Below are 21,713 nucleotides of genomic sequence, written 5' to 3'. Positions count from 1 at the left end.
CTCCGTGAAGTCTGACTATCTCTCTAATATACAATCTGGCATAGTCCTCAGCCGAATAAGTAGTCCGAACCGGAAGGAAATGGGCTGATTTCGTCACCCTGTCAACAATAACCCAGATAGAGTCGTACCTGCGTGGAGTGCACGGTAACCCAACAACGAAATCCATATTAATCATCTCCCATTTCCAGGCTGGAATTTCCATCTCCTGTAATAATCCACCGGGCTTCTGATGCTCGATCTTAACTTGCTGGCAGTTCGGGCACTGACTAACAAACTCAACAATATCTTTCTTCATGCCGTCCCACCAATACAAGCACCTGAGATCCCGATACATTTTAGTGGAACCAGGATGAACAGAATACCGTGCATTATGGGCCTCGCCCATAATCTGCCGCCGTAAGCCCGCAACGTCCGGTACACAGAATCTGCCGTCATATAATAATACTCCTTCAGGCGAGATATCAAACTGAGTCTTTGTTTTATTAAGGGCCACATCTCTGTACTGAATCAGGAGAGGATCTTCAAACTGGCGCTGCTTTACCTCCTGAATAATAGATGATTCAGCAACTGCACGAACAGAAATCCTAGAATCTCCAGAATCCGCCAAACGAACTCCGAGGCTGGCCAGCTGATGAATATCACGAACCAAATCTCTCTTATCAGATGGAACATCAGCCAGACTGCCCACGGACTTGCGGCTATGCGCGTCGGCTACCACATTGGCTTTCCCCGGATGGTACAGAATATCAACGTCGTAGTCCTTTAGTAACTCAAGCCATCTCCGCTGCCGCAAATTTAGTTCCTTCTGCTTAAAAATATACTGGAGACTCTTATGGTCCGTATAAATATCAACATGGACCCCATATAAATAATGCCGCCAAATCTTCAAAGCATGGATTACCGCAGCCAACTCAAGATCATGAGTGGGATAGTTCTTCTCGTGCGGTCTGAGCTGCCGGGAAGCATAGGCTATAACTCGACCGTGCTGCATCAATACACAACCTATCCCAATACCAGAGGCGTCACAATAGACAACATACCCGTCAGATCCCTCTGGAAGAGCCAAAAATGGTGCTGTAATCAATCTCTCCTTCAGCATCTGAAAGCTACGCTCACAGGCATCTGTCCACTGGAATTTTGCTGCTTTATGGGTAAGCCTCGTCAGTGGTGCTGCAATAGAAGAAAAATCCTCCACGAACCTGCGATAATATCCGGGCAATCCCAGAAAACTGCGCACCTCCGTCGGTGTAGTAGGCCTGGGCCAATTCTGCACAGCCTCAATCTTCTGCGTATCGACCCGAATACCGTCTGCACCGACAATATGGCCCAAGAATGCCACAGAAGTCAACCAGAATTCACATTTGGAGAATTTAGCATATAACTTCTGCTGACGGAGAACGCCAAGTACCGTCCTCAAATGATCTGAATGCTCCTCGGCTGATCGCGAGTAAATCAAAATATCATCAATAAACACAATAACAAACATATCCAGAAAAGGCCGAAATAACCGGTTCATCAGATCCATAAATACCGCTGGAGCATTAGTCAGCCCGAAAGACATAACTCTGAACTCATAATGCCCGTACCGGGTCCTGAAAGCGGTCTTCGGGATATCTGACTCCCGTACTCGCACCTAATGATAACCTGAGCGCAGATCTATCTTCGAAAAATATTTAGCACCCTACAGCTGATCAAACAAGTCATCAATTCGGGGGATGGGATATTTATTCTTTATAGTCACCTTATTTAGCTGCCGGTAGTCGATACACATCCGCAATGACCCATCTTTCTTTCTGACAAACAATACCGGCGCTCCCCAGGGTGATGTTCTGGGTCTGATAAAGCCCTTATCCAACAAATCTTTCAGCTGCTCCTTCAACTCTTTCAACTCAGCCGGTGCCATCCTGCACGGAGGAATAGATATAGGCTGCGTATCCGGCATCAACTCTATAGTAAAATCAATCTCTCGCTCAGGCGGAAGGCCAGGAAGCTCGTCAGGAAAAACATCTGGAAACTCACTGACGACCGGAACAGACTGAAGGGTAGGTATCTACGCTGCAGTATCGTGCACACGAACCGAATGATAGATATAACCCTTCTGGATCATCTTCTTAGCCTTGAGGTATGAAATAAACTTACCCCTCGGCGATGCTGTAGATCCGAACCACTCTATAACTGGTTCCCCTGGAAACTGAAAATGGACTACCTTTTTCTGGCAGTCGACATTAGCATAACAGGAAGACAACCAGTCCATACCCATAATGACGTCAAATTCAAGCATGTCTAACTCTATCAAATCAGCCTTAGTGCTACGATCATAAATGGTCATAGAACAATCTCTATAGATCTGTCTCGCTATAACAAAATCCCCAACTGGCGTAGCTACCTCAAATGGCTCTATAGGCTCAGAGACTATCCCAATTTTACTAGCAACAAGCGGGGAGATATATGATAAAGTAGAGCCAGGGTCAATCAATGCATATACAGATCTGGAGAAAACCAGTAATGTACCTGTGACGACGTTTGGCGAAGCCTCCTGATCCTGGCGGCTGGCCAAAGCATATATGCGGTTCGAGGGACCGCTAGAACCTGAAGCGCCACCGCGGCCTCGACCGCGTCCTGCCGGTGCTGGCATACCTCGCCCTCCAGGGCGTGCAACAGATGGAGCAGAAGAAGAACCGGCGGCTGACCCTGTCGGCTGAGCCACACTACCAGAACCGCTGGCCAACGGACAATCTCTCATAAAATGGCCCTGACCACCGCACGAAAAACAAGCTCCAGTAGCTCGATAACACTCCCCAGGATGAGACTTCCCGCAATGAGCACAACGGGGCCTGGGTGGTCTGGCCTGGCTGGGGCCTCTGGATACCTGTGAACCTGCCGCTCTGGAGCTCTGACCGGCCCCAGACGGTCCCGCACTATCAAATCTCCGGCTGCCTGACTGAGTACTCCGGCCGGACGGAGGTAGCTGTCTGCCTGACTGCTGCTGCTGAGGCTGTCCGCCTCGAGAATCCCCGGAATAACCTGCGGACCTAGCCCTCTTGGGCGGCCTCCTGTCCCGATCTCTACCAGAATGATCAGACCTGTGACGATCCTCCATACCCATCTCATAGGCTTAAAGTCGGGCAATGTCCATATCTGTCTGCAATGACACTGCCATGCAGCCGTCGATCAAATACCGATCCAATCCCATGACATACCTGTGCATCCGATCGGACATGTCTGCTACCACGACCGGTGCATATCGGGCCAGAGAATCAAACTCAAGATTATACTCGCGCACACTCCGACCCCTCTACTGCAAATGCAAGAATCGGTCGGCCCGTGCCCGCCGCAACTCTGGGGGTAGAAAGTGGCGGGTGAAAGCAGTCACAAACTGGTCCCACGTAGCTGGGGGAGCACCCTCACCCCTGGATAACTCCCAAGTCTCATACCAGTGAGTGGCAACATCTCGAAGCCTGTGCAAAGCCAGCTCGACCGACTCAGTCTCTGAAGCCCTGACCAAGTCCAGTGAGCGCCGCATCCCCCGAATAAAGTCGTGGGGGTCCTCGTCGGGCTTAGACCCGAAAAACTCTGGGGGGCCACACAATAAGAACTCCCGAACTCTCAGGCTGTCCCGCCTGTCATCATCATCATCGTCCCTCCGCCCGCGTCTGCGAGCCTGTCCTGCTACCAGTGTAGTCAGCAACTGTACCGCCTCTCTCCGGGTCCTGTCCTCCGCCCCTGGCGGAGGAGCTGGAGTCTCAGGAGCGGGTACTCGGGCCTCTGGAGTTGCTGAAGGTCCTGCTCCAGGCTATACTAGTGGGGGTGTAGCGGACCCCTCAGAACGAGGCACAACCTCAGGCAAAATATAGACACGAGCTCGGGTAGATCGCTGTGCCTGACTAGTCTCTCCCATCCTCGCTTTGCCCTTCTGGGCCGCCGTTGCCTTCTTCGGAGGCATCACTGCAAACACAATAGCGAGTCAGATCAAAATCACCCTAACAGCACAGCTCTATCGCACGATCTAAGATTCCAAAGAAAGTAACATCCTAAATGCCCTGTAGCTTCCTGTTTATAGATGTGGTGCACAACTCATCGATAAACAAGACTCTACGAGACACGGCCTGTAGACATTCCGAGGACAAACTGCTCTGATACCACTTTTGTCACGACCCAGCCCCGTGGGCCGCGACTGGCACCCTACTTGGGTACCCAGACCAAATTACGTATTCATTGCCAAATCCAAACTTATTTCAGAATTTCATAAAAATCATATCGAACATAGTTTATATCAAAATATGTCTTAAGCGGTCGCACAAATCAAAATGTCATATCGGATCCAAACTGCGCGGCGAAATAGACATCGCCGGTCAAAAATGCAAATATAAGCATAAGGGCCATTCAGGGCCCTCAAAACAAACGGACCGCTTTAAGACCAGAAAACAAAATCAAACGAACATATATAGGACCCTCGCCCCACATATATGACTACAGGCCTCTACGAACTCAAAACAAAAACATATGGCGAGACAGGGCCCCGCCGTACCCAAATAGTCAAATATACAGAATATACATAGCAAAAGAGAGTCTGTACCAAAAGTGGACTCCGAGTCAAGAAGGAGTACTCCGAAGTAGCAAAGAGTGAAGCCTACAGTGGAGGATCACCAATATCTGCACCTGCGGGCATGAAACGCAGCCCTCGAAGAAAGGGGGTCAGTACGAAATATGTACTGAGTACGTAAAGCACGGAGTACAGAAATATGGGCCAAAACCGAAAGCAAATCAGATGACAAAGTGGAGTACAATTCAGTATGTCAAAATCCGTATCAAAATCATATACGTATACATAATGCAAACGAAATCATGTAAACGCTTAAGAACGTGGTCGCCACTCCGACGCTGGCGCCACACACAGCATAACACCAGAAGGTTTCAAATCTCCGTACATCCCCGAACACAAACACAACATAGGTGAGCGTATCGCATCACGAGCCATATCACAGTATAATCATAACCAGCCCGGGAACCGGTAAACGAAGTCATAGTAAGGCACGAGCGGAGTCGTGAGCGAACAAATGCAAATCATATTTCAAAATAGCCTTTCAAAACATAATGATTTCATAAGTCATTTCATAGTACAAAATAACCGAATACTTAGTCGATACAAAGTTTTATTTCACAAGATGTTTCCCAAAATGGTACGTATGGCTCAAAACGTAACTTAGCATATCATAATATTCAATACATATCTCGTGGGAGGAAGTGCCATAACCGAAAGTATCATATCAAGCTTTATTCAAAAGGACCGCCCAATAGGACAAATAGGGCGTCTCGGGGATAGCGGGCCCACCTCGAGTCAAATTGAGGTGGCGAACATAATTTACGAACATTTAAAGGCCAGAAGATTATACATAATGATTTCAAAGTAACCCGATCACATTTCGATAGGTTTCGAACATTTGGTTGCATTCTAGCCAAAATAGAGCCTTTAGGCTTCAATTGAATTGAATGAATAGTAGTCATTTTGTAGATCGGGTTTCGAGGAGCAGAAAGGCTCCGGAGGTTCCAAAATTTACCTAACACACTAAGACATGCCAAACAAAGAAGTGGGAAGCTTTACATACCTTACTGACGTCTTATGCTCTCCCAAAAGTCAAGTCCCGTTTCGTCCTAAATCTGCAAATGGTCAAAGTTACCAATTTGAGATCGTTAGGCTTAAAACAAATGCCATTAACTTCATTTTTGCCTACCGAAATTTCGGCAGCATTTCCCCTATAAATCTAACACCCCCGAGACTTAGCTCGGCTCAAAATACATCAACAACAACAGCCCACACATCATCAAACAACACAAATCATATTCAAACCATACTAACTTCAAAATTCTACCTTATTACATAAGTTGGCAACTTTTCATTCAAGCTTCAAAATTCCAAATCTATATCCACATTATTGTATTCATTCAACCATTCAAGATTATTCAATCACATCCCAAATATATTCCAAACCATATACGAAAGTTCCCGAAATTCATTATTTTCCATATTTCATTCAAAACATCAAAAGTCACGACGAACATTCTAACTTGCGTCGCTTCATTCCGAATTTCTTAACATCAACCATAAATCATATTTAAGGTCTTTAGCACCCTAGATATACAATGATATACAAAAATATACTAAAGGTGTATACTTTCCGATAACGTTCTGAAATCATTTTCCAATGCCAAATCAATTCATTAACTAATCATTTACGACATAAAGGTCACAACGACGCATTAAACAAACTAAACAAGATCAAATTCACATTCTTTCTCCCTCCTAGGGCTCACGGCCAAACACACCCTTCTCACACACACACGCCATGCACAAACACAACACCATTCCATAATCTTCATGCAACATCAATCACTATAACATATAAACCCATTTCATAACATAAAAACATAGATTTCTCACCTTTTTCTTGAAAATCCGACTTGCCGCAAACGTGGTTCTTGTGCCAAACTAATTATACCCCGTTGAAGAGGGTCTTGAGTACTTCACAACTATGTAGAAACTAGGATTTTTGGACCTCAAACAAGGCTAGCACAATTTTCTTTTTCTCTCTTTCTTAGTCTCGGCCGAAGCCCTCTTTTGTGGTGCTCTTGAATTTTGTTCTTTGTTCTTGATAATTCTAAGTGTAAGATGATATATATATCCATATTATTGGTCATGTGCCTAGCACATGACATTAAAAGGATGGGTTTGGGCCATTGCTATGGCCGGCCACCCTCAATACTTTGGGCCTCAATTTTGTGTCATATTTTCTTGGCCCAATTCATAAAAAGTCCCGTTTTGTAATTCCCGAAACTAATTTCCGAAATTCCAAATTTACCCTCGGCCTTCCCCAATGTCTTAACATTAATGATTCCATAATCAACATAGTCATATTCACTAAAATCAAAATATTTCCTTATAACACACAAATCTTAATTATTTCTCGATTTCCAATTATACAAAAACACGGAACATAACAATATACATACCTGAACATACAGAAATTTACAGACAAGCCGATGAGGCTAACATACAGACGGAGTCAGAAAATCATTCGTACTTACCTAAACAGATGAAACCCGTAACCCACATATCTATCTACAGGCCTCTACAGACATACAGAATCAGATGACGGGATAGGACCCCGCCGTACCCCAAAATACCATACATACAGAGTCTACAGATGACAGAAGATATATACCAAAAGTATTTGCTCCGGATTAAAGGAGCTCTTCCAATATAGCAGAATCGATGCCCTAAACTGGCGGCGTATCTCCAGGTGCGTCTGTACTTGCGGGCATGTAACGCAGCCCCCGAAGAACCGGGGGTCAGTACGAAAAATGTACCGAGTATGTAAAGCAGAAACATAACCAACATAATCATAGTCTGAACCGGAAGCATATATATATAGCGGACAGAACCATAAATCAAACGGACGGACGAAATCATAATCCCGACAGACGGACAGAATCATGGTTCAGACAGACAGATAGAATCGTAAACCATACGGACATACAGAATCAGAATCCATATGGACATACAGACAAAATCGTAATCCAGACGGACGGACAGAATTATGCATGCAGAGTCATACAGAGTTATACAGAATCATACAGAATCATACAGAGGCATGTGCTTATATAAATGCTGATGGCACATGCATACATACATACAGATCCCGGCCCTGTCTGGGGGCACGGTAATAGAACCCGACCCTCTTAGTACGGGACGTTGTGGACAGACAGAATCAGATCAAATCATATGCCATCCTGGCCGCCATCCCCATACACAGATCATAATATCATAGTCATACAGATATAACAGATCCCGGCCCGCACGCCGAGGAACGCGATGAACAATGCAGAGGAACATGCACGATAACAGAACCTGGCCCGGGACGTAGTGAAGGAATGCATTGAGACAGCCACGAACAGATTAATGAGAAACCACATACATACAGACTCAACATACAAACTCAATCAAACTGAAGGGTGCCAAACGGCGAGTCAAGTCAGAGTATCCGGATAGTATGCATAATACGTGCCTATGTCCTACTTGGGAAGGCATGACAAATTATTATCAGGATCAGATTCTCAGATGTCCAGAAATCATTTTGTAAGATTTGCATTAAAAGAGTCATTTCATAATCAAAATAATAGTCCAGATGTTTTCTGAGAAAATCGGACAGAACTAAAGTAATTAAGGTTATACAGAAGGCATCGGGCCTTATGGGCCCGCCTCGGACCAACTCGGGGCGACATATGTAAATTACTGATAATAGACCTTATGAGGTCATCCATAACCATTTGGAAGTGTTCCGACTCCGTTTGGGAAGGTTTCGTGCAAAAGCTCACTTTGAAGGCATTTTATAAGGAAATGGTTTCAATTGTACTGAAGGAATTGGAACGGATTTCCATCTCGAATTCCGAGAAACGGAGTCGTACTTAAGGCTCACGGCTGAGCCTATTACATCCAGAACATGCCTAAGAATAAAGGGGAAGGCTTTACAGACCTCGATTGCACCTTACGCTCGCTTGGCTTCAATTCCAATTTCGTCCAAAATCTAGAAATGGTAAAGTTTACCAATTGTTAATTTCAAACTTTAAGACTCCAAACTTAATACATACTTGCCTACCGAAATTTCGGCAGCATTTCCCCAATATATATAACATCCCCGAGACTTAGCTCGGCTTGGTTCACCAGCACAGCAACCCAGAAACAACATCAATAACAACAACAAGCATAACACAATACACGATATGGCTTTACTAGCCATCTTTCCAGCATAACGAAACATCTTTCATTTCCGACCTTACACTTCCAAACCAATCTTATTATTTTCATATTCATCACTTATCAATATCACCACAACATGATTCGGAGGCATGTCATACCATTTTCACAAGATATACACAAGATATACGCAATATACAAGTTTCCTACTAAGGGCAGATTTCGCCCACAACTTCCAATCTTTAACCTAAACATCCATAGCATATTCTTATCTTCCAATTCCATTTACATACCATAACAATTTGCATTCTTACAATTTCATTCTCATAATCACATAAACTATACTAACATCACCTACTTTCCGACAACCAATTAACAACATTTTTTTCTCATTTTCATCACAAGATTACCACACAATTAACATACTAATTATAACAAATCCATGTTCCTTCCAACATATAGCACCACACGGCCACACACATAATTTTCCAACTTCCACTAATTCATTCAACTTTCACTTCTAATACAATTTCTACCATACTACAACTAAATTCCAACATGAATTCAAATCTTCATGAACATACAATACATGCACACTTTCGGCCAACATGCATACCACCTCAACACACAAGATTTTCATGTTTTTCATTCATTTCCACACACTACAACATACATATACCTTCCATATCATAACAAAGGCATAAAATCCTTACCTTTCTCCCAAGTTCTTTACTTGCTACAAAAATCACTTTCTTGCCAAGATAATTATACCATCTTGTAGAGGACCTTGCACTTGGTAAGATTACAACAAAATTATAACTCTTGCATCAAAGTTGAGGCTTGGAGATTTTTTTTTCTTTTCTTTCTTTCTCTCTTTCCTCCACCCGAAACCTCTCTTCTTTTTCTCCTCTTGTTTGTTCTTTGTTTTTCTTGTTTTCTCTTGAAGGTTCTTAGGATATAGATGCCTTATAATATAATTTGTCACATGGAAAATAATTCCATGGACTTGGATCAATGTATATGGCCGGTTGGGCCTTCCCTTTTGGGCCTCATCTTCTCTTATTTTTTTTCTTTTTGAGCCCACTTGGCTAACCTTTGTAATTCATGGAACAAGTTTCCAAAATTCCAATTTTTGCCCTTAGCCTCCTTTCGTAATTCCACACCAATGTATTCATAACCAACACATTCATATCAAGTAAGGTCCAATTATGGCCTTATTCATTACAAGTCAAGTTATCACAAATTTTTCGAATATGCAAAAATGCCGGATGTAACAATATATATACGTATGCATACATACAAGCCGTTAAGGCTGTCATAGCCAATGGAACCGCTTAGACGCAAGCCACACAGACATATCCGAACCACATCGACCCATGACCCACATACATGTCTACAGGCCTTTAACAAAGAGAACAGAATCATATGACGGGACAGGGCCCCGCCGTACCCCTAAATAGTCATATATACATAAATATATACAACAGAAAGATCTGTACCAAAAGTATGGGCTCCAGAACAAGGGAGCACTTCAACACAGTAGAATGGAGGTCCTAAGCTGACGGACCACTCACGTGCGCGTCTGTACCTGCGGGCATGAAACGCAGCCCCAAAGAAAGGGGGTCAGTACGGAATATGTACTGAGTATGTAAGGCATGAAATACAACTGGAATGATCATAACTGAAATAGAGATTCCATGAGTCAAGTATGATAGTCAAGGAACCGCTGTACCTGTGCAGTACAAGGCAGAATCAAACATACCAATATCACATATCGTACCCGGCCCATTGTGGGACTCGGTGAATAAAATCATGTCATTATGTCATCATGAATACATGTATACATATACCGTACCTGGCCCTCTAGTGAGGGACTCGGTGAATAGAGTCATGCATGTCAACATCATATATCATCTATATATATATACCGTACCCGGCCCTCTAGTGAGGGACTCGGTGAGTGAAATCATATCATCATATCAGTATGCCATCATATCATCATGCATATACATATATACATACCGTACCCGGCCCTCTAGTGAGGGACTCGGTGAATCAGATCATCATATGCCCTCCTGGCCACCATAACATATCATCATCTCATCATAATCATATACCGTACCCGACCCTCTAATGAGGGACTCGGTGAACAATGCAGTGGAGTGCGCACGATAACATACCCGGCCCGGGACTCGGTGAATAGACATATTTAGGCATGCACGAGCAGAGTAGTGAGAAACTATATACATATAAATCAAGACTCGATAGATAAGTAAACTTACCGACACCTGAAGGCTCAGAATCAACTTTCGGGTCAATCCGATTTAGTATAAGAAAATTATGAGCGTTTGAAGTAGAGAACCTTCTCCGAACGTTTCAGAAGCCGTTTCTGGAAAATCAAAGAAACAATCATATCAAGTACCTTTCGGATATCGTTAAGGACCAAATCAAATATAGCTTTTGGAACCATATGTACATATCAAAATATATCAAAGACTCAATGGAATAATCGAACGTGCTAGCATTTGAAGATCAAAACTTTAGTCATATTAATCATCTTTCGGATGCCATTCGGAAACATATCAAACAGAACTTCGGACATCATAGATACGCATCAAAACCATATGAAACAGCTTATGGTAGTCAAGAATATTAGCCATCCTAGTGGCTCTAAGAATAGGAATTTCTTTGAAATCATACATATACGTCTTTTGCTCGTTTCATAAAGATCATGCCAAAAGAAAGAAAGGTAAGCCTTACATACCTTGTCCGCTTTCTACGCTAATCCGAACTTAAGTCTTTGGCTTCGCAAGATCTACTGTCACACCCTAATCCCGCTAGGGTGTGATGGGCACCCGACCCTTACTTAGAGCCGAGCGAACCCTCTGACTCTTAATACACACATAACCTCTTTGAACCTTTAAATCAAGTAAACATGAAATACATAGTAGGCTTTCAGAAATATTCTTTTTCTTTGTTCTTAAATCAACAAAATCTGTAATCATATGGAATTTATCACATAACACAAAATGACACATCGGCTGATGGAGCCGCTTACAAAACTGACATTCTATACCCACAACTCTGTCTGCAAAGTCTCTAACATTAATCAGACATCATAGCACACACACTCTGCCTCGGCAGCACTCCAGGAGCAAGTGGAGCTTGCCAACTCCGCTGGAACATCTTCTATAATAGATTCAACTCATCTGGGTGTGCCTGCGCGGCATGAAACGCAGCCCCCGAAGAAAGAGGGGTCAGTACGAAAATGTACTGAGCATGTAAAACATAGAATACAGAAAATGGAACCATAATAGAAACAAGCAGTACAAAGGTAAGTACATCATTCAGAGTACCAACATGCTTATTTTCCAAGCGCAAATCATATATGCCGAAGTCATATGTCAGAAGGAGTACAACAAGTAAGTAAATCATCCATAGTGCCAAAATGCTTACTTTCCAAACACAGACTGTACGTACCGACATCATATGTTATCGCCTACATATCATCATATACAGATATACATATAACTGATAGTGTTGTGGAACGTATAGTCCGATCCATATGTAATATAATAGTGCCGAGGAACGTACGACCCGATCCATATATATATAACATATACTGCCGAGGAACGTTCAGCCCGATCCATAAATATAATATATACTGCCGAGGAACGTTCGACCCGATCCATAAATATAATATTTACTGCCGAGGAACGTTCGGCCCGATCCATTAATATAATATATACTGCCGAGGAACGTTCGGCCCGATCCATAAATATATTATATTGCTGCGGAACGTGCAGCCCGATCCATACATATATTATATTGCTGCGGAACGTGCAGCCCGATCCATATATATTATATTATTGCCGACATCATATATCAGAAGAAATACAGAGGGTAAGTAGCTTATCCAGAATATCAGAATGCTTACTTTTTGAAACACAAATGATGCATATCAAAGTCATGCATAGGGCACAGGAACAAGGTCGCCACTCCTGTCTCTGGCGCCATAACACATCATACTCCAGAGGATTTCATATCTCCGAACATCTCCGTCACATAACACATCATAGCATATACACGGTACCCGGGATATATCATACTCTGGGGAATCGGACACATCATACTTCGTAACATATACACGGTACCCGGGGACCGGACATATATACACGGTACCCCGGAACCGGACACATCATACTCCAGAATATATATATATGGAACCCGGGCCTCAAGCAAGGGACTCGGCGAACCATACACACGATACATACCGGCCCAGGACTCACTGAAGGAGGCAATGACACATGCACGAGCAGAGTAGTGAGAAACTATATGCATATAAATCAATTCTGAGACTCGATGGACAAGTACACTTACCGACACCTGAAGGCTCAGAAACAAGTTTCAGATCAATCCGATTTAGTATAAGAAAGTTATGAGCGTTTGAAATACAGAACCTTCTATGAACGTTTCAGAAGCCGTTTTTGGAAAATCAAAGCAACAACCATATCAAGTACCTTTCGGATATCGTTATGGATCAAATCAAATATAAATTTTGGAACCATATGTACGTGAAAGTTACAGAAATTTTAACCATAGAACTTTTACGAACATTTCAAAGCAAATCTGAGATCTTTTACGAAAGTTAGGAACATTAAAACTTACAGAACTCTTTTAGAAACACAATTCTTTATGCTTATCTCGTTATTCAATCATATAATAAGCTCGATCGTATCAGACATACTTATATCAGAAGTGAATCAGAATCATAGACAACCTCGGAAACATATCAAACAGAGCTTCGGAATCATGGATACATATCAAAACCATATGAGGTAGCTTATTTATTTATTAATCATACAATAGACTCAACCATACGAAACATGCTCATGACAAAAGAGAATAAGCATCATAACCGAGCTCGGAATCAAAGAGTAGAGTTACCCCAAGGCGCATGTCAGGTCATACCTTACTTAGCTCTAGGACATGCCAAAAGAAAGAAGGGGTAAGCCTTACATACCTGTTCGACCGCTTATAAGCTACGCTTATTCGTCCAAGCTTGTAAGTCTACATTTAAAAGGAATTTATGCTAATGTTAGCCTTTTCATCGCACATTTGTACCATATTTCAAATCATACTATTTTATATTCTGCCGAAAATCGGGCAGCATCTCCCCTGTTTATATGCCTAGCCCGAATTCTCAATTCAGCAACCAAAAACAACAAAAACAATACCAACATTAATCATAATATTTCCAATACCAACGTATGCCATAAAACATCCCACACATTATTTTCTAAATTCCTCAACCAACCAAATTTGCGATATAACTATTTAATAATTTTATTTCCGTAAGGGAGTCGAAATTAATACTAACAACATCAATAACGACATTCTCCACATTCTACAAGTTGAATACATTTATTTTCATTCAAAATTCTCTTCAAATCTCATTCCATAATTCACAACGCCAACAAACGAATTTATCACACTATTTTCTCCGTTCTAGTTCAGTAGAACTCTAAATAAACTTATTTGCAATGAAAAGGAACCTCAATCTTACCTCAAGTGTGCAGCCACCACGTCCACCCCCTTCTTTTTGGTTGATTTTTAGCTCAAATTGGAGGCAACGCAACGTAGAACACTTTTCTCTTCACGGGCTTCGGGATTCGGGGCTCAGATTTTGGTCAAAATTGATCTTTTCTCTCTAACCTCTCTTCTCTCTTTTTCTCCAGAATTTTCTGGGTGTTTTGTCCTGAAAAATGAGGGGAAAATGCTGATATATCACTTAAATAAACATGGGTCATGGGCCTAACCCGGTTGGGCCCGGATTGGGCCTAACCCACTGACCTTTCTTCCTTAAAACGTCCATATCTCCTTAACCCGACGTCTCATGTGGACCCACAACCTATGGTTGGAAATCTAATTCAATTATCTACTACTTATATTTCTTGGTATGTTTCCAAATTCCAAAATTATAATACCGTTTTTTCCCTTCGAAGTCAGATCACCCGAAAACGTTACTTAAAAATATTTGTTTGGAGGACTTCCACTTTGATTTGGCTCAAGGGTCCTTCTTGAGTTGTGTTTGACTTCACATATGTGATTCATATAACTTGTCACGTGTTCCTAAAAAATCTCGATGTGTGGGCCCCACCTCCGCTTAAGAATAATCCGACGTACAAAAAATACGAAATATAATACTATCAACGCGAGTTTAAATTATGTAGTAACAATGTGATTGTCAATGTTTGAGGAAGCACGTGTCACGCTCAGGCTCTGACAATGCGGGGTATAACATCCTTCCCCCCTTTGGAACATTCGTCCTCGAATGTTTAAACTAAGCTCGTACTCTTTCCATAATCCCATTCTCGGGTACATCCATTATCGGATCATCCTTCTTCTAATACTATCCTAATTGATGCATTATTGCATCATCTTTTTCCTACAACCTGGTCATTTAGTTGTTCGGCTATTGCTGTTTTGTAGTCTCCCTTTACTGGGTGGTCATACCATAGTAAGCATCGTAGTTATTCCAATATCTTGTTAATGTTTGTCCTCTTCACCGGAACATCGTTCAATTCCTTTTCTTCCTGATGAATTATTTTCAGTCCAATCTTGAAAGATACCCTGCAATGACGCTATTTGCTTTTTCCTGACTGACCCTTATATCTTATTGAATTCGCTTCTACAAAAATTCTCACTTCAAATTACATCTGTTTTTCATGTCTGAGTGCGTCTTGAATCTTTGCATCCTATTCACTCGCTTTCTCCTTATGAGTATTACCTTACGGTGCCTTCCAAAACAAATCCACACTTCGGTCTTCAATCCTTACTTTTCAATTTTAAGCCCAATACGTTTCTTCCATCGATTCACTCAATGTCCGTACTGAAATGGATAACGATAACAACTATATCATTTCCATATAACTCTCACTTTTTGTTTTAGGGTCTACAATTGTCACATCTTTGGATTTGTCGTTCCAATCTCTACACTTAAACTTTCCTTACTTGCTTCCCCCCTTTTAAAGTCTTACTTATAACACTCATAAATCCATTACCTCATCTCCGATCTTGAATTCATGTACCCCTTTCCTCAATTCCCTTTTCAAACTACATCATATTCATGTCATTTCCCGTAATTTATAGTTACAGTACTTTATGTGCGAAGTCTTAACATACTCATCTTGAAGTAACGTAATTCAATAGTACAGCCAATGTTGCAAATCAAACAAAGGATGTATTTTACTTAACTCAACCGTTAATTATGGGTCAATGTCTACGTCTGCTCCAATTAACAACTCTGTCCCATGGGGATATTTAGAATACTAGTATGTCAAACCGTCTGTACCCTCCGTGTAGTACCATTTATCCCATTATTCAATAATCAGCATTCACTGGTAGCATCATCTTCCCCTTTTCTTTCCATCTCCGTTATTTCTCTCTTTCCCGTAATTGACTTACGGTAACCGTAATTGCATTTCCTTTAAGCTGCCATTTGTCTTATCAAGGATCTAAGTCTCATGTGCAACTAAGACCCCTTGTGCGTCATAGTCTTTTATTCTTGTGTTGTACTCAGAATTGATTTCAACGACAATCATAATCATATCTTTACTTGTTATTGGTGATATCCTTACTTTATCACCTTATTATCACGTGGTGAACTCGCAACTCATAGCCACATCTTTCTTTCCAGCTTATTTCTTTAGGTACTTTACTTGTTCTGTCTTAGTATCCGTAGGAGATGCATCCTCCTTTTTCTCATAATATGACTACTTCTTAGGCTTGTGTACTTCGCCTGTTTCCTTTTCTTTCTATATCCCTCGGCACCAGTATACTTGTCTTTAATTTCCTTGTATTGGCGATTGTTTCATCAATCGTTATTCCTTGTTGGCTCTCCGGCGTAGACCCCCCACAATTATAATTGGGCATAGCTTCACGTTGATAGTTCATATAATTCCATAGCGTATACTCTCATATTCAGTATAATTAATGGTCCATGAACTATTTTCAAATACCCGACGGCCTCTTTTATTTTCCAACCATAAGAACAGCGTTCTTTCTTTTCTTCGAAAAATTACTAACTACCATTCGTTGTCACTTCGTTATAATAGTCATCATCCGAAATGTCCTTTGGATTTGTCATCCTCTCCATTATCCGTTGTGAACTTAGCTTGTACACCTTTCTTGCTCTCTTTGTTACTCGCGCTTTATTACCCTATTCGATCGGTGCCTTCAATATACCATAGCACCGGTTGCTGGGACATACATGCCCACTGATACAATCACATGTAGAATATTATACGCATTCATATATAGGTATATATATAATTTCTACCATCTCGCCTACAAAACATTTTCAAACGCTATTCAAACTTATCCTAATTTCAAAGCTGAGATGCACTTTCTATCTCTTCACCAATCTAGTCTGCCTCATCCTACGCGACCTCTTATGGTCTCCAACCATCCCGTATACTCTGATTTCTCTTAGGCTACTCTAACTTCTCATTTGCCTCTTATGTCTCAATTTATAGGACCTTTAGTTCACTTCCCAGGGGGTCACTCATCCCAAAATTTCTCCCACCTTAGCACGCTTAACCTCGAAACTTCGATGGAATCCAGTGCCTTAATGCTGATATAATCGCATCCACTTCCTCGCATGACCTTTATTACCTAATCTGGGGCAAGTCGAAGTCTTACAGATTCCGAGACCTCCTCGTAACACGTCTTTTCCTTTACAATTACTATTTTACCCCTTTTCAATCCTCAATATTCACCTTTCACTTTCGTGTATAACTACCTTCGTCCCAGATTCCTAGATTCCTGATGGTAGTGATCGCGCCTTCATCGCCCTGCCAAATCCATAACCTTTCTGAAACAACTCACCCTACTTATCGTCCATTTACAATATTTACTTTCCACGCTTCTTTCCTGTTAGATGTACCTAACTAAATAGCCTGATTTTGAAAAATTCTAACAGAATCTTCTTTACCATTCTTACTATTCAGAATCTGCACACAACAAATACCAACAATGCCTCACAGGGCATATATTTGTGTACGACATATTCCAGCCACTCAGGGCTCCCAATTTCAGGTAACAAAACAAATATGTTACAACTTACCTTTATGACCTTCCATATCATCACTCAACTTCTTGCGTCGTATGTAAGGCTTACATATAAGGAATCGCATTACCTATGACTTGGCTCTATCGCACGATCTGAGACAGAAAGAAGGTCAACAAATCCCTAGATGCCCTGCAACCTCCTGTTTATAAATGTGGCCGGCTTCACACCCATAAACAGGACTCTACTGGACACGGCTTTGCAGACAACCCCTAGGACAACCTGCTCTGATACCACTTTGTCACACCCTAATCTTGATCAGGGTGTGATGGGCACCCGACCTTTATTTAAGGCCGAGCGAACCCGCAGACACTTATTAAACATATAATCTCTTTGGACTCTTAAATCAAATGCAAATGAAATTCATAGTAAATGCTTTCAGAATATTTTTTTCATCTTTCTTTAATCAAATAAAATCTGTAACCACATGGACTTTATAACATAACACAAAATGACACACCGGCTGATGGAGCCGCTTACAGACTGACTTCCAATACCCACGACTCTGTCTGTAAAGTCTCTAACATTAATCAGAAATCATAACACATATACTCTGACTCGGCAGCACTCCAGGAGCAAGTGGAGCTTTCCAATGCCGCTGGAACATCTTTCATATTGGCTTCTACTCATCTGGGTGTACCTGCGCGGCATGAAACGCAACCCCCGAAAAAAAAGGGGTCAGTACGGAATATGTACTGAGCATGTAAGGCATGGAATACAGAAAAGAGAACCACAGCTGAAACAGAGATTTACTAGAATCCAGTATGAACTTTTAAAACATCAAAGCACTTGCCTTTTGAAATGAAAATCCTGTATGTCATCATAAATCATAAATGAAAATCATGTATGCCATCATCATATATCATATATCATATAACGTGCCCCGGCCCTCTAGTGAGGGACGCGGTGAATGAAATCATGTATACCAATGTCATATATCATATATGCATGTAACGTGCCCCGGCCCTCCAGTGAGGGGCGCGGTGAATCATATATCATGTATGCATATAACGTGTCCCGGCCTTCAATGAGGGACGCGGTAAATCATATATCATGTATGTCAATATCATGTATCATATATGCATGTAACGTGCCCCGGCCCTCTTTTGCGGGACGTGGTGAATAGAGTCATCATATGCCATCCTGGGCACCTCCCCATCATCATATCATCATGTCATCATATCATGTATAACGTGCCATGGCCCGCAAGTGAGAGAGACGCGGTGAACAATGCAGACGAGTACGCACGAGAACATATCCTGCCCGGGACTAAGTGGAGGATACATTATGGCATGCACGAGCAGAGTCGTGAGAAACCATGTGCATATAAATCAAGACTCGATAGACAAGTATACTTACTGACACCTGAGGGCTCAGAAATAAGTTTTGGGTCAATCCGACTTAGTACAAGAAAGTTATGGGCGTTTTAAGTACAGAACCTTCTACGAACGTTTCAGAAGCCATTTTTGGAAAATCGAAGCAACAATAATATTAGGTACCTTTTGGAATATCATTATGGATCAAATCAATATGCCGACATCATATATCATATATGCATACTCATAGAACATCATACAGTGTATTGCTGCGGAACGTGCAGCCCGATCCATAAATATATTGCTGCGGAACGTGCTGCCCGATCCATAAATATATTGCTGCGGAACGTGCAGCCCGATCCACAAATATAGTATATTACTACCGAGGAACGTTCGACCCGATCCAAGACTGTATGCAAAAGTTAGAAACATTAATACTTACAGAACCATTTTAAGGACATGAACTCTTATACTCGGCTCATTATCCAATTATGCAATAATCTCAACCGTACTAAGTATACTCATATCAATAGGCCAATAAGAATCGTAGACAAACTCGGAAACTTATCAAATAGAGCTTCAGACATTAACACATACAGAACACTTTTAGGAACAAAACTCCTGATGCTCATCTCGTTGTCCAACCATGTATAAGCTCGATCATATTGAATGTACTCATATCAAGAAGTGCATAAGAATCATAAACAAACTCGGAATCAAAGAGTAGAGTTACCTCAAAGTGCATATCATACCTTACTTGGCTCTAGGACATGCCAAAAGAAGGAAAGGGTAAGCCTTACATACCTGTTCGACCGCTTATAAGCTACGCTCATTCGTCCAAGCTTGTAAGTCTACATTTAAAAGGAATTTATGCTAATGTTAGCCTTTTCATCGCACATTTGTACCATATTTCAAATCATACTATTTTATATTCTACCGAAAATCGGGCAGCATCTCCCCTGTTTATATGCCTAGCCCGAATTCTCAATTCAGCAACCAACAACAACAACAACAATACCAACATTAATCACAATATTTCCAATACCAACGTATGCCATAAAACAGCCCACACATTATTTTCTAAATTCCTCAACCAACCAAATTTGCGATATAACTATTTAATAATTTTATTTCCGTAAGGGAGTCGAAATTAATACTAACAACATCAATAACGACATCCTCCACATTATACAAGTTTCATACATTTATTTTCATTCAAAATTCGTTTCAAATCTCATTCCATAATTCACAACACCAACAAATGAATTTATCACACTATTTTCTCCGTTCTAGTTCGGTAGAACTCTAAATAAACTTATTAGCAATGAAAAGGAACCTTAATCTTACCTCAAGTGTGAAGGCACCACATCCACCCCCTTCTTTTTGGTTGATTTTTAGCTCAAATTGGAGGCAACACAACGTAGAACACTTTTCTCTACACGGGCTTCGGGGCTCAGATTTTGGTCAAATTTGATCTTTTCTCTCTAAGCTCTCTTCTCTCTTTTTCTCCAAAATTTTCTGGGTGTTGTGTCCTGAAAAATGAGGAGAAAAGGCTGATATATCACTTAAATAAACATGGGTCATGGGCATAACCCGGTTGGGCCCGGATTTGGCCTAGCCCACTGACCTTTCTGCCTTCAAACGTCCATATCTCCTTATCTCGACATCTCCTGTGGACCCACGACCTATGGTTGGAAACCTAATTCCATTATCTACAACTTCTATGTCTTGGTAGTTTTCCAAATTCCAAATTTATAATACCGTTTTTGCTCCTCGAAGTCATATCACCCGAAAACGTTACTTAAAAATATTTGTTTGGAGGACTTCCACTTTGATTTGGCTCAAGGGTCCTTCTTGAGTTGTGTTTGACTTCACATATGTGATTCATATAACTTGTCACGTGTTCCTAAAAAATCTCGATGTGTGAGGCCCACCTCCGCTTTCGTATAATCCGACGTACAAAAAATACAAAATATAATACTATCAACGTGAGTTTAAATTATGTAGTAACAACGTGATTGTAAATGTTTGAGGAAGCACGTTTCACGCTCAGGCTCTGAAAATACGGGGTATAACAGAACTTAAGAGAAAAAGACTTTTAGATTGTAAGGGAAAAATGAAGATATGGTAAGGGAGAGATAAAGAGATGATAAGGGAAGTTATAAGGTGTGCCGTTTGAAATTGTGGAAAATGAGAGGGTAACCATCGGGTAAGGTATTTAAATCTTCCCCGACCGTTAAGCTCCCAAATACGAACCATAACATAGGGTAAGAGCCATAACTCGTGTTGCGGTCGATCCAAATGACCCCGTTTCATGCTTCATTAACGACCTGGCAATTATTCAAACGACATCCGTAACCGGTGTTATGGACCGTAATACCTGGCGTAATAGACGTTAAGTTTCCAGTGGCTGCTCAGGTGTTACGCAATGTTATGGTCACACGTTATGGTCTGTAACACATTCGACGGTTCATGTTACAGACCGTAACACTGGCCTCCTTCCTTCAGTGATTTC

This window comes from Lycium barbarum, chromosome 1, assembly GCF_019175385.1.
Source record: "Lycium barbarum isolate Lr01 chromosome 1, ASM1917538v2, whole genome shotgun sequence".
NCBI lineage: Eukaryota > Viridiplantae > Streptophyta > Magnoliopsida > Solanales > Solanaceae > Lycium > Lycium barbarum.
Note: the sequence above shows the minus strand (reverse complement) of the source record.